Source organism: Eptatretus burgeri, chromosome 2, assembly GCF_056783735.1.
Source record: "Eptatretus burgeri isolate ZD-2024b chromosome 2, Ebu_testis_v1, whole genome shotgun sequence".
Classification (NCBI taxonomy): domain Eukaryota; kingdom Metazoa; phylum Chordata; class Myxini; order Myxiniformes; family Myxinidae; genus Eptatretus; species Eptatretus burgeri.
The window spans coordinates 88,305,297-88,323,377 of NC_140962.1; the positions used below are offsets into that span (position 1 = coordinate 88,305,297).

General features: G+C 42.5%; 1 long non-coding RNA gene across 1 annotated transcript; it reads right to left on the reverse strand.

Annotated features, from left to right (window-relative positions):
- Positions 1-10,586: 10,586 nt before the first annotated feature.
- Positions 10,587-17,678, reverse strand: LOC147032520 (uncharacterized). The gene is made up of 3 exons (XR_015055194.1): positions 17,572-17,678; positions 13,531-13,650; positions 10,587-11,887 (listed from the first exon to the last, which is right to left on the reverse strand). It is a non-coding gene; the product is annotated as an uncharacterized LOC147032520 (long non-coding RNA).
- Between the last annotated feature and the right edge of the window lie 403 nt (positions 17,679-18,081).

Genomic DNA, 18,081 nt, shown 5'->3' on the forward strand with positions numbered 1-18,081 from the left:
GATTCCAAAATCGGCCAGGTAGAATCCTTCAACGATCACACCAAGGTGGGTTGTGATCTTGCTAGTTACTAAAATATTATTGTGATTACTAAAATAATCTTGAGTGCAAGTTCCTGAACAAGAAAGGCATGAATAAGATAAGGCCAAATAATAATAATAAGGATAAAAAAACATCAATTGATCACCCCAGCCCACTTCCATTTTTTGTACCCGCCTCCTTTTTTAATTATTTCTGATTTTTTCAAATATCCTACAAAAAACAAAAATCGCACCGTGTCGGAAGGAAGTTGTGCAGTGAAGCAGCTACACTGCTTCAAAAGTGGCTCCGTGGGGGACTGACGGTTACTTCCCCAACAGGCGGGGTGACCTGACTGTCCTGATGCAAATGAACAATAACACAAAAAAACTAAACAACAAGCTATTATCGAATGAAACACTGTGAGTTAGATGGTTCTTCTTGATGGACAAATGGAAGGCAGAGGACATAATTGAAGCAGTTTGCACCAATTAAAATCTATTTTCTTATTTCCAAATATGCTTACTACAGGTAGAGTACTGTAATCTGGTTGAAAGTTTACTCGCACACATGATGTTTTCACTGTATTCGACTTTTAAAATTATTTATCTCGGGGGGGGGGGGGGGTTGCCAAAGGAAGGACCCACCCTAGGTGCCAAATACTCTCTCTCTTGTTATACCTCTGATGAGACGGGAACACAGGAATGAGATGGGCACAGCGAACTGGAATGAGCTATGAACACAGGAATGAGACACGAATAGTGCACTGGAATGAAACGCGAAAGCCTCGTTGTCTCGTCTTCGAGATTAGTTCCCTAGCATGCTACACACTCATTTTTGCCCGCGCCCTCTCTTTGAGACATCGTTGGCCACAACCATTGATCAGCAAATGGAGGGCGGGCCCATTTGCACAGTGCAACCCATCCCTACGCTTGAGCTTTCACAAGCCACGGGAAAATCGACCTCAGAAGTGCCAATAGTGATAGATAATACCACAGGTACAGTACTGCAATGCAAAAAAACAAATTCACTGCCACCCAAAAGTGCCGTTCGGGGCAGCTGCCCCATTCGACCCCCAACCCCCCTTTCCCCACGCTCACCTCGCTATTCCAGGGCACACACATTATGTGGAAACATGGGGAAGTCATGATGTTTGTTCATGTGGGTCAGAGATACCATCCGACTTTCTCCCATGGAATTTCTTAGGTCGGACTTCAGGCGCCGCAGGCAAGAAAATGATTGTTCAGCCTCACAGGAGCTGACAAGGAGGGTGCATCCAATATGGAGTAAGACTTTGATTGATTGAACTTCGTCTCCATCTGCCATGCAGAAACAATCCATGAATGTGCTTGGAAGCATGTTGCTGGGATTCCTTCTCCAAAACATTTTCCAGTCTCTAAGTTCATTTATCAGTACTGCGGGATGTTGCATGTCGTTTTTCCAATGCAACAGCTTCTGATGCAGGGCTGGAATTTCACAGGTATTGGCAATTATCGCAGATGGCATCAGCAGAAACAGATAACTACTTTTCTTGTTTTCAGCACAGAATTGAGTATTCATTTCTTGGCTGAGATGTTCAAGAAATGTAATGCACAAGTTTCTGAGGTCGTTGAGCAAGGGAGTATCAGCGGCATTGTTTGGACAATTGATTTGTCATTTTACAACCCTTGGCATTGTGACATTGCCTCCTACAGATTGTATGATGGCCTTCGTGTGATCAAACAAAAAGAACAATTCAGTTTCAGCATTCGACCAGAGTTGAGCGAACGTGTCCTTATCATCAATCAGAGAGTATACCTCCTGCACATCCATGACGTTGCATTGCAGCTTGTGGGCAAGGGATTTCAAAGTATGTAGGCTATTCTTGACCATAATGACGACAGCAAAAAAACTGAAAAGACGTCAATGAACTCAGAATTCCCTGTGCAGAAACACAGCTAACAAAGCATCCCCTCCCCCCCCCTCCTCCCCAACCGCAGGATTTGTCATCCCCGTCATGAATTACAATGCTGTCCAAACAAACACACACGAATAGATATATCTCTTCAACTGTCTCAACACAAAAGTCTCTCTCCACCCACCTCGTCTTGCACAGACCTTTCAGTTGTTTTTTTGCTGAGGTTTCTTCTTGTTCAGATAAGATATTTTCAAGGTACCTTTATCTCTTGAGTGAGTTCTTGAAAAATCGATAAAGTTCATCCATAGTATCAATCATATTGGGAACTATGGGTAGTCTACACGCTGCTGTGATAGACAAATTTAGCACACTAGTGTGGGCCCGTAGGTGCATGCCAGTATGTGCAGCTTCGTTCCTTCACTCTTGTAAACGACGACTGGATTGGGGCATTGTTTCAATGAGATCAGACCAACCATATCATAAATGGCCATAACTTGGGAAACACCTGGGACACATACTCAGGTCCCCAGCGTCAATTGTGACGTCGTATCAAACGAAGAAGAATAAGAAGAAGAATTGCGATGCCTCCTCTCTCTCGCCCTCCCTCTCTCTCCCCCCTTCTCTTGCCCCTCCTCTCTTGCCCCTCCTCTCTCGCCCCTCCTCTCTCGCCCCTCTATCTCGCCCCCGCTCTCACCCCCTTCTCCCGTCCCCCTCTCTCGCTCCTCCTCTCTCCTTCTCTCTTGAATTGTGACGCCCCCTCTCTCACCCCCTCTCTCCCTCCTCTCTCACCCCCTCTCTCCCACCTCCTCTCTCCCCTCTCCTCTCTCCCCCCTCCTCTCTCGCCCCTCTCTCTGTAAATGTATTCACAAATGTCTACCAAGCACAACAATTAATTCAAACCTTGGGAAAAAACAGCTTTCAAACCTTTGGGAAACAGCTCTTTCCCTTGGAAAATTCAAACCTTGGGATTAATTAATAATTTGAACAATTAATTCAAACCTTGGGAAAAAAACAGCTTTCAAACCTTGGGAAACACTTGGGAAACAGCTGAAACGGATGAAGAACGATATCAAACCTTGAAAAGGCACATACTCAGGTCCCCAGGGTCGATTGTGACGTCATACCAAACGAAGAAGAAGAATTGTGACGTCAATCGTGTAAAAAAAACAAGAAATAAATAAATAAACATTAATTGTGACGTCATTCGTGACGTCATAGCACCGTTTCTTGTCATTGGTTGACAGATAAATGGCTGTAACTTGGGAACCGCTTGTCCGATTAATATCAAACTTTGAAAAGGCACATACTCAGGTCCCCAGCGTCGATTGTGACGTCATACCAAACGACGAAGAAGAAGAATTGTGACATCAATCGTGCAAAAAAACCCCCAAAAATAAATGAATAAATAAACATTAATTGTGACGTCATTCGTGACGTCATAGCACCGTGTCCTGTCATTGGTTGACAGATGTTATTGGTCATTATTGGTTGACAGACAATATATAGGTCATTATTGATTGACAGACATTGGTCATTGTATTACGTTATTCTTTTTATTACTGCCAATTATTGTACTATTATTATTATTATTATTATTAATATGCTGTTATCATCATTCTGAGATATCTTTGGGAAAAAATGGCATGATAAGGTGGAACTACACTTCAGCTGCGATATATATATATATATATATATATATATATATATATATATATATATATATATATATATATATATATATATATATATATATATATATATATATATACACCTTTCCAACACTGAAAAAGCAATAAAATGGCCGTAACTTGGGAACCGCTCGTCCGATCAATATCAAACCTTGAAAAGGCACATCCACGGGTCCCCGGCAATATTCCTGGCAAGTTTGAATCAGATCGGACCGGCGTTTGTCGAGAAACGGCGGTCGCAGACATACACACACACACACACACACACACACACACACACACACACACACCCACACACACACACACACACACACACACACACACACACACACACACACACACACACACACACACACACACACACATTACTGGAATTATAGATAGAGGACTGTTGCAGTGAGTTTAGATCGCCAAAGGCTGGACAGCTTTAATCCGTGCTTGAGTTCCGATTCTGGATGATGCCTTTGATGATGCACCATCACAGCTTTGCCCTCTTGCCTTCATGATGTCCATACCTCTTCTGAATAAATAATTATAATCAATGATGGCCTTTCCTATAGCCTCGCCAGTAGTTCTCTCTCACTGAATGAAATCAAAGAATACTTCTTTAACTTCAGGCTGTGAAGCCAGGGTGTAGAGTACCCAGAGTGAAATACCGAGAATTTCATGGTTGGAATGAAGCTCCGTTACCTCATTGTCTATGACTAGTATGGGCCCGTAGAGGTGGGCCCGTAGGTGCGTGCCAGTATGTGCAGCCCTCTCTCGCCCCTCTCTCTCTCGCCCCCTCTCTCTCGCCCCCTCTCTCGCCCCTCTCTCTCACCCCCTCTCTCGCCCCTCTCTCTCGCCCCTCTCTTTCGCCCCTCTCTCTCGCCCCCACTCTCTCCCCCTCTCTTGAATTGTGATGCCCCCTCTCTCTCACCCCCTCTCTCCACCTCTCTCCCCCTCTCTCGTCCCCCTCTCTCGCCCCCTCTATCCCCCTCTCTTCCCCCTCTTTCCCCCCCCTCTTCCCCCTCCTCTCTCACCCCTCTCTCTGTAAATGTATTCACAAAAAAAACATGAATTGTGACGTCATTCGTGATGTCATAGCACCGTTTCTTGTCATTGGTGGACAGATAAATGGTCATAACTTGGGAACCGCTTATCCGATTAATATCAAACCTCGAAAAGGCACATCTGCGGGTCCCCAGCAATATTCCTGGCAAGTTTCAATCAGATCGGACCGTCAATCGTGCAAAAAAAACAACAAAAAAAAACATTATTTGTGACGTCATTCGTGATGTCATAGCACCATGTATTGTCATTGTTGGACAGGTAAATGGCCGTAACTTGGGAACCACTTATCCGATTGACATCAAACCTCGAACAGGCACATCTGCGGGGCCCTGGCAACATTTCTGGCAAGTTTCAATCCGATCGGACTGGCGGTCGTCGAGAAACTGCGGTGACGGACAGACAGACAGACAGACAGACAGACAGACAGACACACACACACACACACACACACACACACACACACACACACACACACACACACACACACACACACACACACACACACACACACATATAGATTGCTGGAATTATAGATAGATGGTGAAAAATCCTCCCTCCTTCAAACACTTGGTCATTCCATCTCTAATCTGGCCACCAATTATCTCTATCGCCTCATTATGTGCGGTATTAGAGGTACAGCGAGCATTCTTGTTGCCACTCAGCATCTGCTCCCATAAGATGTCATCATTTTTGGCAATTTGGCTAAAAATGGTGAGGAAATTTCCTTTGTTTGAGACTTCATTACATTTCACCGAATTGTCACCTAAGATGACCACTGAGTGCAATGTTCTGCTGACCACAGAGCAGCACCACACCAACAATTTGCCACAGGATGTGTCGATTTTTTTCATAGTTTAATTTGTGCTGATTGGAAATCAGATATGGAATTCTCTTGGTTTGATTTCGGACACTTTCCATCAAATCATGAGCAGCAAGCAGAGCTTGTTTCTGGTATTTCATTGAATCGTGCATCACCAGTTCGCCGTCTATAACAGTTGCTTTCTGTCAGTTGGTTAAGGGCCAACCCCTGAATTAAGGTTTATCCAGTTGTCAGTTGATCAGACAATCACCCCTGAATTGATTTGATCACTTTTAGGATGGAAGTTAACACATAACTTGCAAACCCCACCTCCAAGTACTGAACTGTAAAGCAACCATTTGTAATGATCGATTCACTCCTTGCAAAACTTCAGCACATAGGAACAATTTTGTCCCTTGTGGTTAATCTGTTGAACACACAGTTAATCAAAATTTTGCGGGCAGTGATGTTCTTTCAAGTACTTAATTTTCTCATCACCCGGAAGCGACTCAATGCGAACATTTCTTGACATATTATCACCGACATCATAAGCTGGCACTGGCAGTATAACTCCCAACGCAGGCACTGATTTGTCATTTGTTGCATCAGTTGGTTTTGTCATGTTTGTATTGTCAAAGGAATCAAAAATAGTGGTTGCTTCATTACATACATCGGGTTGGGCCTCCCTTTCTGCTGCTGCTGCTGCTGCTGCTGCTGCAGGTCTACCCTGTTGTGCCTCATCTGTTGTTCTTGCATGGTCTGTTGCACTGACAGACAAAAATAAGTCGGTAATCTTCCTCTTCTTCGAAACTTCCATCACACTTTCTCATTTTGTCTTAAAGCAAAGCTGGTGAGAGCAGACAATGATAACATCTGTACAATTGTTCCCTACGGAGACAGCATTGACCAAGTTCGGAGGCGCTCAGCTCTATCAGATGTGCAAATCCATGAATGCCATCGACGGGGGTTGTTGTGTTGACAATGCCATGCATATATCCTGGAGAAGGATATGCACGTGCCGTTGTCAAGAACCCTCGTTGAGCACGTTAGTGAACTCGTCCTCCTGATAGTGCATGCAGATTACGCAAAGCAACCTGCCACACAATGTACACACACGCATCGCCACTGGCAACAATGTGATGGGCCCTGCATGGATTGCAGTACTGCGTATGCTGGGAAAATGGAAATAAGTGCTGTTTTTCCATAATTTTGGGATAAAAATTTTGGGTGAAAATATCAGTTTGCATAAAAATGAAACCGAAACATGTGCAAAGACCATGGGGGGGGAGGGGGTGCACACCCTTTGCAGCCTGCTCTCCCGCATCGGCGCTTGAGAAGGAAGCCATTACTCAAAAAAGCCCACCTTGAGTCCCATTTGAGGTAAGCAAAAAAACACTCCATAGATTCTGAAGCCATGTGGCAAAAAGTTTTGTGGTCTGACAAAACCAAAATGTAAATTTTTGGCCTAAATGCAAAACAATGCATTTAGCACAAACCATACACAGCACACCACCCAAAGAACACCATCCCAACTGTGAAGTATGGTGGTAGCAGCATCATGTTGTGTGAATGTTTCTCATCAGCAGGTGCTGGGGCACATGTCAGGATAGATGCTAAAATGGATGGAGCAAAATACAGAAAAATCCAAGAGGAAAACTTGCTGCCCTCTGCAAGAAAACTGAAATTGGGATGGAAGTTCACCCTTCAGCATGACAACGACCTGAAGCACACCGCCAAAGCCACACTAGAGTGGCTAAGGAACATAAAGATAAATCACCTTGAGTGGCCCAGTCATAGCCCCTTCCTAAATCCAATCGAAAATATGTGGCATGACCTGAAGATTGCTGCCCATCAACATCCCCACGCAATTTGACTGAGTTTGAACAGTTTTTTTTAACAGAACAATTACAGAGTTTTACAGTTTTTACAGAACAGTTTTACAGTTTTTTTTATAGAAAATGCAAATATTTCCCAATCAAGGTGTGTAAAGTTGGTAGAGACCTATCCCAACAGACTCACAGCTGTAATTGCTGTCAAAGGTGCTTCCACCAAGTATTAACTCAGGGGGGCAGACACTTATCCAACCAAGATATTCTTGTTTTGTATTTTTAATTAATTTTCTGAAATTTGTACAATTTGTTTTTCATTTGGAAGTTGTGGGTTACGATGTATAACTTAAGTTGGAAAAAGTCTGACAATGCAATTTAATTCCAGGCTATAAGGCAATAAAAGGTGAAAATTTTGAAAGGGGTGTAGACTTTCCATAGGCACTGTATATTGTTGTGGTTGAGGAAATTCGCAAACCACCATTCAGGTCCCGTAGGTGAGATATCTCTGTAAGTACATGTGTAGTTAGCCCCAAACCCCTTGTTTAGAGGGAATAAATGTGATTCATTCGGGCTGCGACCCTTTAAGATAGCCGTTTTTCTGTTCTATCTTTATTTTGAACCAACCACGTCTCAACCGCCTTCACACAACAACCACCAACTGCAACGCCGCTTCACCACAACAACAACGCCAACAGCCACGACCTTTACCTTCACAACTCGCTCTCGCAAACATCGCATCACCACCATTCCAAGCGTCACCGTGGCCAGGGACCGCCACTTTAGACCCTCCACCACCCTCGCCTCTCCTTCTGCGACCATTCCCGCACCACTTGTGAACGCCGAGCGTCAGGCTGTCCTGGCCTCGTACAGGGCGCGCGCTGAGCCGCGGGTACAAAGAGCGGCCTTTCCGAGGAAAAGTCGGATCAGGAATGATACACGCCCACTTCCGATCCGTCCAATCATTAAGCGCGGGGCGATTTGGCCCCGCCTCCAGGCGCGTTGGAGTCGAATCGATATATGCAGGTTCGAGGATCGGGGGAGGTTCACGCCCACTTTTCCTCCGTCCAATGGGCGGGCGTGGCTCCGCCCCCGAGCTCATCCTGGTCCGGAAATTTGCATATGGGATCTCCTGCCATACTGTGGAGCGCCGAGCGCGGGGTGAATTCGGTCAGTTTTTGTTTTGGGCTCGGGCGAGTTGGAGAGGTGTGGCGGCGGCGGAGTGTGGCAGCAGCAGTCAAGGGAGTTGGAGAGGAGTCAGTTTTGTGCTCGGGCGAGTTGGAGAGGTGTGGCGGTGGCGGAGTGTGGCAGCAGCAGTCAAGGGAGTTGGAGAGGAGTCAGTTTTGTGCTCGGGCGAGTTGGAGAGGTGTGGCGGCGGCGGAGTGTGGCAGCAGCAGTCAAGACGGGTCTGGAGGAGAGTCAGTCTGTCGGGGAGCTGCAGAGAGGTGAAGCCGGGAGCGCGGTCGAGGTCGCAGTGGAGTCGCTTGTCGCGGGACCCAAGCAAGCCAGCTATCCTCTTTCCCCAGAGCATCAACAATTCCCCCCTTCCCCCCCCCCCCGCGCTGAGATAGTGCGGAAAGGGGGTCCCGTTCCCACCCCATTCCAAGCAGTGCCAACGAAACCCGCATAGGAGCGCAGAGTCGGGGCACCGCCGCCATATTTGCGGCTCATCACAAGACGGGTAGGCTCCGCCCGGTCTCGCTCCCACAGGCCCGTCTGCCCCCTTGTCGTTGAGGGTGGCCCTTTTCTTTTGCTTTTGAGTATATGTGTTGTCAGCGCCGTCTGTAAAGTAAAACTGTGTAAGTGTTGCCGTGTGCTCGCGTAGTCGGTAGTAGATCTGCATTGTTGTGTTTCTTTTGTTGCAATTGCTTTTGGTGCATAATTGTTGTTATTGTATATATGTGCTATCCGTGTGCCGCGGAATAAATGTGCCTTATGTTGAACTGTTTTTCCCGTTTCGCTTCGTCTTTTCTTGAATTGGGTCTCCATCTTGCTTCACATAAAGGGTTGGTAGTGGGCTAAATACGCCCGAAAATTAATTGGAACCGTCGAGGTTGAAGATAACACCGCTTGGTTATCCCGATAGTACGGAACGGGTCGCTTAAAGTGGCCCGAGTCCGGAGTCGACCTGCGGCGAGGTGCGATCGCCCGGTTTACTTTCTGTGTGGGTACTTCGGTAGGTCGAATTTGGCGAACAACCCTATCCCGCGCGGGGGGCCGATTGGCACGATCGTGGTGAGGCCGAAAGGCCCACCCGTAACTAGTTCCCGGCGTTAGTCCGAGAGGGTCACGACAGAATTGTCCGTCCGGTGGGCGACGTGCCGCGATTCGAGTTACGTGGCCGCTCGCACGCCGGCGGGCGCGAATTCGCAACAATATATTCTGCTTAGCAGAAGATCATCAGGTCTGGTGCTGACAGTGTGACCTTGAGTTAGGTTGCCATGCCAATAGAAAAGTATCACGGATACTTCAAAGCATAACCCTGATAGGTCAGAAGTCTAAGTCAAGCAGCTATGGCTGTGTAAGAAGTACATCCTGTTGGACCACGACCAGTTATCTGGGGTATGCAGCCTCAAGACCGGGTGTTCGAGAGAAACTTGAATGCTCCCCCTTGTGGCAAGCACCAAGTCCCGGGCTGTAAAAAATATTCATATTTCAGGTATGTAGTAATTAATCAAAGCAACAAGCTTTCAAATTTGATCAATCTCATCATGTAAACTAGACATGCCAGAAGAAAAGCAAAAACAGATTTAGAGTCAGCGTCCCAAGAGCTATCTCGCCAAACTGTAATTATATCTTATGAAAATGACTTGTTGGCCAGTGTTATGACTTAAATTGTGCTGAAATTAACGTGAGTCATATTTCGATAACTCGATCTGCTCGAAGAAACCCGAAAACAGACTTGGAATCATTGTGCAAAACTGGTCTTGAAAAGTGTGCTTACATCTTTGATGAGAGAAAAAAGTACGATTTTGTCAACCAGTGTTGTTTGATTTGCTTCATACCGAAATATTATTGAAAATATGTGCATCCAAATATGAAAGAAATGCATCAAATTATATTTGAGTAAAGGATTAAAGTTTATCGACTTTGAAAATCTATTCAGTCATGTTTTAAAATTTCATGGAAAAGTCAGCAAGTATTTTCTCGATCTCACCCACTTGTTTATTCTTGGTCATTGCCAATTTATCTACAACACACACACACTTCCTATGACATTAAAATTACACATGCAATAGCACCAAATGAGCAAGTAACATTGTGAATTGGTCATTGAAAGAAAAATCGACACCATACATTTCCCATGACATTTTATTAATTCAAAAATATGATAAAACAAAGACAAAGCAAGATGACTTTCACACACATTTCCAGTTTCACAATTGCCCATGTCCCTCAGAGTTTGCAACAGTATATCTTACGACTACCAATTAAGGAAAATTGACCAACCCATGCCAAACCGTTTCTCTTCTGAAACGTTTTACCTTTTAATTAGAAAATACACTTCTACTCACATTTTTGTATCCTAATTTTATTTTAAAGCAATCAAGAGTCTTTCATTATTTGAACTTCTCTTTCATGCTCGAGACCTGTCATGATCAACATTTGTGCACTGTTCCCCACACACATTTTGAGATAAAGAAGAGATTATTGAATTTTCACTGTATTTTGAACGTAGTTTTTGATATGCGAGTAGCAATATCAAATTGATTTCCTTGATCCGAAACCCAAATATTAACGGATTGATAAATGCCGGTGTCGTAACTCCAATGAGGTCCATAATGAAAGCAGCCATTGGGTGTCTTACAAATCGTTTTAATACTGTCATGACAACAAGAGATATAAACTGTACCAAACACACAAACAGCTGAGTAAAACATGTATGTAAAGCTTTAACATTAGCCTCTGTGGTTGATTTACGACATTTTTTGATGATACACCAAGTCGAGTACATTGCAGTACATCCCGTTAAACTGAACACCAAGTACAAGATAGAAATGGTATAGGTGCTGGGAAAATTGTAATTTCTGGAAGATGATTTTGAAATAGCACCAAATGAGCAAGTAAAGTCATGAATAACCACGAATGTGTTACAAAACACTAACAATTTTGCAACTCCAACAAAGGTGATGCTCAGCAACAACCCGATTGTCCAAACGAGAATCGCGAGTTTCACGACACCACCTCTGTTTGCAATGAAAGCCACGTAACTGTATGGCCAGAATATAGCCCAGTGCCGGTCAATGTACATCATCCACATAGTAAGGCACTGCTGAAAAATCGATAGGTGTATACAAAACATTTGAAATATACACTCACGAAACGTTATTTCTTGACGATGTGCAATTGTGCTCTGAAAGAAGCATGATATCCCCACCATCCCCCAAAATGTATCAGCAATTGAAGCTAAAAAAATGTATAACACCATTGGAGAATTAAATCGATGGTAGAAACAAGCTGCTATCAATGCAAAATTAGAAAATACAGAAAGTAACATAATGACTGTGAAAAGCAATACAAATCTTCTTCCATTTTCCAAATTTATGCCTGAGAGGTCCAGTGTGACCATTAGTGGGAAAGAGCCAACAGCTGTGCAATTCATCGTTGCTGGAAACACAATGAAAGCGGAAACATATTCATCTTTAAAACTCGTATCTTTAGAATGCCTTTTACATGGAAATACCTTCCTTTTACAAGGAAGACCATCAGACCATCATACCTTTGCATCTTTGGCAATATTCCAGGACCCCTTGATCCCCAATACTTCATTGAAACTGTTCAAATGAATTCCCATGAGACTTTTTGTCTTCATTTTCAAAATGCCATGAGAGAACGTGACAGGTCAGGAAGCATTTTTAAAATGTAAAACTGTCTTACACAGGCTTGTCAAAATGTTTAATTTGCTATTGATTGCTACTCAACAAAAAATGACAATTTATTTTATCTCATGATAACACCAGAAGCAGTTTCTTTAGAGATTTTAAATAATGTAAATATGTACCCAGGCATTATTCCTTCAAACTTTATTCACTCAAATCTAGACAGAAATTAATTTCAAGCAAAATAATTGACAATCGCTTAATTGATTAGGTGAGGTGAGGTCAAGATATTCCGGTTTAAATCCGCTGATATTATTTTACTGCTGCCACGGAGAAACCACTCTGCTCTTCAGGGCACTCATCACACAATGAGTGTAACAAAAATTCCTGTTTGAGATGTGACAAGTATTCCTGTTTGAAATCCATTTTACTTCTTTACTTACCTTACGCAATGAAACAGGTTTTCCTAATCAGCATACAGAATTATATTGAGTGTAGAAAAGATGAAGGAATGTGCCGAAAGTGTAATTGTATTTCGGTTTAAAGCCACTGATATTTTTTACTGCTGTGCTGTAAAGACTGCTCTGCTCTTCAAGGCACGCACCACATGATCTTTCACCTGCATTAAAACCTGCTCTGAAAAGAAAAAAAATCGTATGAATGGAAATGCTCCCTTTGATTTAAGTAACATCTCTTGTGTTATCTAATTAAAGGATGATGAAATGAAAACACTGTATTCTCCATGATAATGAATCAAAAGCAAGCACAGTGTTTTTCTGCCTGAATCAATATGCAACGATACAAGTGGATTGAACATAACATTAAAGGAAAAATTGGGAGTTTATAGGAAAATTGGAGAAAAGGGGAGCCACCCAGTCTGTAAGTTCAGAAGTTGGACCTTCGCTGAATATTCTAAAACGACATTAGAGAATAATTTCCCGATTGGGTAGAAGACAAAGCCATTGTTATTACTGATTTCTAATCAGTAAAGAAATAATTTTTGGCCAACTTTGCTTGCCTGCCGGCCCTGCCTAATTGTTTGTCTGCCTACCATGAAGAGTTAAATTTAAACATTAAAGAGAAGAGAAGAAATATATTTATGATGAGGATGGAGATTTGTAAAATGACAATCACATTATAACATCCTTTGACGTCGTGCATCTCCCGTATGGAACGATGAATCAATAAAAATCGAGCAAACCAGATAGTTTACTCGAGAAATGTAAGGTAACACATTATTCAGATTGCTTTCATCAACCCCAACCTCGAGTTAAAATTTGATAAGCTATTCATTGAGGGTTTTCTGAAGATTAAGCTAATCTCAAAAAATACTAATTGACTGATGTAAATATTTTATGATATGTAAGAGCCAGTTAGTTGAAAGATGTGACAAGGATTCCAGTTTGAAATCCATTTTACTTATTTACTTACCTTACACAATGAAACTGGTTCTCCTGATCAACGTACAATTCAGTCGTGATTCAACCTTATATGAAGAGAACAATGTCCAAAGGGAATCTTCTGTCCAGTCATCGATGTGACATCTTCAGCCTGAGGGAAATTGAGAGAGAATCTAATTGAGCTTTTGGGATCTTTGAACTCTTCTTTTTTGTTGATATAATATTGTAGAAAAGTGTAAAAGGACCTAGCATTCAACGATTATGTTATCGTGCTGTCATGTTTATCCCAAATACTGCAGCTATTTATGGAAAACTGGATCATTTGTGAAACTTTAAAACATATTTCAACATCACATTAACACAATTAATGAAAATCAATACTCAAGATAGGTGATTCACAGTATAACTTAAATGTTTGCTCCTCTGAAATAAATAAGGTATAGCTGCCTAAGAATGAAAATTTCATTTTTTCTTTCACAGTCTCTGTGTTTGCAGAATATTTATAAAACTGAAAACAGGCTTACCCTTGGTCAGCCTGTGTTCACCTCTCAGGGGTCTTAATCCACCATTTTTTTGGCATACAAAAAGCCTTAGTGATTTTCCACAATGACTTCTCACTGACTAATTAAAGTATATAATCAAAATATGTCTTCAGATTTGAGGATTGGAGATGGTGGACTAAATAGATGTCCAAATCTGGAGTGAAATCTGAAAATTTAAAGAAATTAACGATTTTTTTTTTATAACTAACTGTATTTACGTATTTGCTTTAAGCAAGTCAAAACATTGTAATTAACTTTTTCTACTTTTCGGAGAAGTATATTGAGTGAAGAAAAGATAAAGGAATGTGCCTAAAGCATAACTTCATTGAGTGCACCGAACATAATTCTGATAACGTGCTCATCATCGAATGCCTGATCTTCACTGCATACATTGCTAATCGCCTGCCACGCCAGCTGTTCCTCATCAACCATTTCATTTGAGTGCTTAAGCAACTTGGCGAATGCTCTACAAGCTTCAATCTCTACAAGCTTAAATTGCGATACAATCAACAGCTAGGGCGTAGCCAGGCTGAGGCAGACGAGGCAGTTGCCTGAAATATGATCTGGCCTGAGCCCTCTGGCCATCTGAGCTCCCTGGGAAGTAAACTATCAAAGCTACCTGGCAGTGCTCTGAATACTCTTATCCCCACTCCTATCACAATACCTAAATAGGACAGTTCACCTCTTTTCACCTCATCGCTTTTGGACCTCTGGCTACACCCTTGAACAGTGGTGTAATCGACGTTTATTGTCAGAGCAGTTGTCGTTTTTGAAAATATGATGACATTGACATTCAAGATAATGTTATGAGGTGATAGAATAAACAAAGTATTCTTCAATGGCAAATATACCAGCACTGTCAACCTCCACTGTCCTTCTGCAGAACACAACCAAAAATACATCGATCGACATACAAGGTTCAAGCCACACCTGCCTGCGTTGGTGGTTCAGGCAGTGCCTCGCCTGCTGAACATGTTGGGCAATTTTTTTTATTAATGACATCACATTGGTTCACTTTTTTGTGTGATCTGCTTTCATTATACCACCGGTCACTTTGATATAGTATAGATACATATAAAAATAACGTCCATCGACCTCATGCTTGGAGCTCTGCCATGTTGGTTCATGCTGTGAAAAGCATACTGTTTTTTGTGTTCTCTGTGACTTAATATATTTTTGAATTGAATTTCACTAATTTTCCACTTCAATTTCTCTTTTAAATAACTATTTAAAGGTAAACCTTTGTGGTTGTCGTTTTGATCTACTTTATGCATGTGTGCATGTGCAAATGGGTCATGCAACTAATGTTTCTAACTGACATCACCACACATCTAAACAAACTCAACCTCCATCTGCAGGGTACAAGCCAAACTGTTACGGATGTCAGTGTGCTTGTAGCCTATATATTACTGCAACAGAACTTGGAACAGGCTGCAGTGCATCGGTCACAACCGTCTACTCACAAACGATCATACGGGAGACATGTGCCCCAAGTTGGGAGAATTAAATAATATCTCTTGTGACGTGTGTTTAAATTATGATGACGTCAAAACGCTGCATTGCACTGTATTCTCTGTGATAATGAATGAAGAGCAAGCAAGGAGTTTTTCTGACTGAATGAATATGAAAAGATGCAAGTGGGTTGAACTTAAGATTAAAGTAAAAACCTTTGTGGCTGGAAAGAAAGACTCAGAAGACCCAAAAGACTGAGAGGATGAAAAAGATCCTGAAAACCCAAAAGACCCTCTCGACCCCATAGACCTTAACACCATTTGTACCACTTACACCAGGGGTCAGCAACCTTTCAGAAGTGGCGTGCCAAGAGTTCATTATTTACTCTTATTTACGGATCTGTGTTCCATTGGTGCATATTTAACATTAGTAATAGTTCGACTTACATTTTAGCAGCTTCACTTGTAAATTAATTAAAAGGCAGATCTTACTGTTTAGTGTGATCCTTGCCCTTGCTTTCTCTTGCTGATTTCTCCAATCTCAGGCTCTTAGTTTGACACTTTTAAGCAGCACACAAGCCTCAGAGTGTTCAGTTGTTGTACCTGCTCCAGGAGGGATAGAGAAATTATTTCATTTGTGAAAATATCTGTTCATAGGTATGTAGATCAAAATGCTGAGAGCAGTGAAAATGTTACTTTCAGGCAGCGGTCACATTTCACAGGCAGTGACTTCCAACAGGTCAGGATAGAGACCCCGTGATCTCTCTTGGGAGCCTCAAGTGTGCACGGTGAGGCCCATCAGCCTGAGAATTGTAACTCAATGAGCTGCATTTCGAAATCCTCAACACCCATCCATGAAAACACGGTCAAATCCATATCGCTGGTATCAAAGGTGTCAGGTTTAATTTGAAAGGAAAACATCAGGCCAAAACATTGGAAATCTTGAAATCTGAAAGGAAATTCTGATGCGAGTTCTTGCATGTACATTTCAATCTCGGCAACACCGATGGTGTGATGTGTTAATTGTTCTTTAAGATGTTGAAAACAGCAGAAAGTCAAGGTGTCAACGTCCTGAGAAAAAACGGCAAGTTTTGCAAGAAATGCCTTCCATGTTTTGAAAAGATCCGTAACAGTTTGGCTTGTACCCTGTAGATGGAGGTTGAGTTTGTTTCGATGTGTGGTGATGTCAGTTAGAAACATTAGTTGCATGACCCATTTGTCATCAACCAGTTTGGGGAAGTTTTGACCTTTTTCTGACAAAAAGATCCTGATCGCATAAAGACAGTCCACAAAGCATGCCAAAACATTCCCATGGCTGAGCTTATGGACATTTCTGTGAAGCAGAATGTCATTGTATGCATTGTACATCTATTCAATCAGTGCTTGAAACTGCTTCTGTGTCAAGGCAGATCGAGCAATGAAAAAATTCACCATCTTCACCACTGTAGTCATCACATTATTAATCTCAGATTTAGAAATCTTGGCACAAAGATTTTATTGATGAATAATACAATGAAAATTTACAATCGGATGGCCAATTTGATCCTCAATGATCCTTACAAATCCCTTCTGTTTTCCAGCCACAGCAGGGGCACCGTCTCTCGTGACAGAAAATATTTTTCTGATGTCAATTATTCTTTCCTCAAAATGATTTCCAAATGTCTTTGCAATATCTTGCCCTATTGATGTGCCATGCATGGGTTTTAGGCAGAATACCCCTTACACAGACTGACACAGACATGTCTGGGTGTGTTTACCTCGAGTCTCTCACACTCAGAAACAGGGGAAAGTTCACAAGTTTAACCAAACTTTGCAAATGGCGCTTCGTGATGCGGAAATAGCAATTAGCCAATCAGATCTCTCCTCCAGTGAAAGGCAAACACAATCACACGGCACGAGGTGGAAAAGCGGTCACCCTGGCAACACACGAGGCAGAAAAAACAGTTCTCGATAATCACGGGGCGCGTGATAAAATGCACAATTGTTATACTATATTTAGATAAGTTGCCCCATTAGTGGGGCAACTTAGCAAAACAATTGTGCATTTTTGTGAGGAAAGCACCAAACTTGGCACACTACCCAGCAGACACACGACGTCAGTGTGAAAGATTCAGGACGTCGGGAATCGGCTGCTTGGTTGTACAACCATATCACGACGCGGTACAGCCACAGCACGCAGCGCGATTATCCAAAACGGTTTTTTCTGCGTCGTGTGTTGCCATGGTGACCGCTTTTCCACCTCGTGACGTGTGTGGCTGTGTCTGCCTTTCACCGGAAAAGAGATCTGATTGGCTAATTCCTATTTCCGCATCACGAGCTGCCATTTTCAAGGTTTGGTTAAACTTGTGAACTTTCCCCTGTTTCTGAGTGTGGCAGACAATCCGTTTTAATCTGCAGAAGACTTTTGCCTTTTTCGTTAAAATTATCTTCCGCCGTGATCATTTTTGGTAAGTATAATATTATAAATCGATTTTATGTGTTAGCTTTTGTTTTTGCACGTTTTAAAGATCACAGAATCCATGATATGTTACTGTTACTGGTGTGCTGGAATCTATATCGTTACATTCAATGGAAACTCTCCCGGGCCCT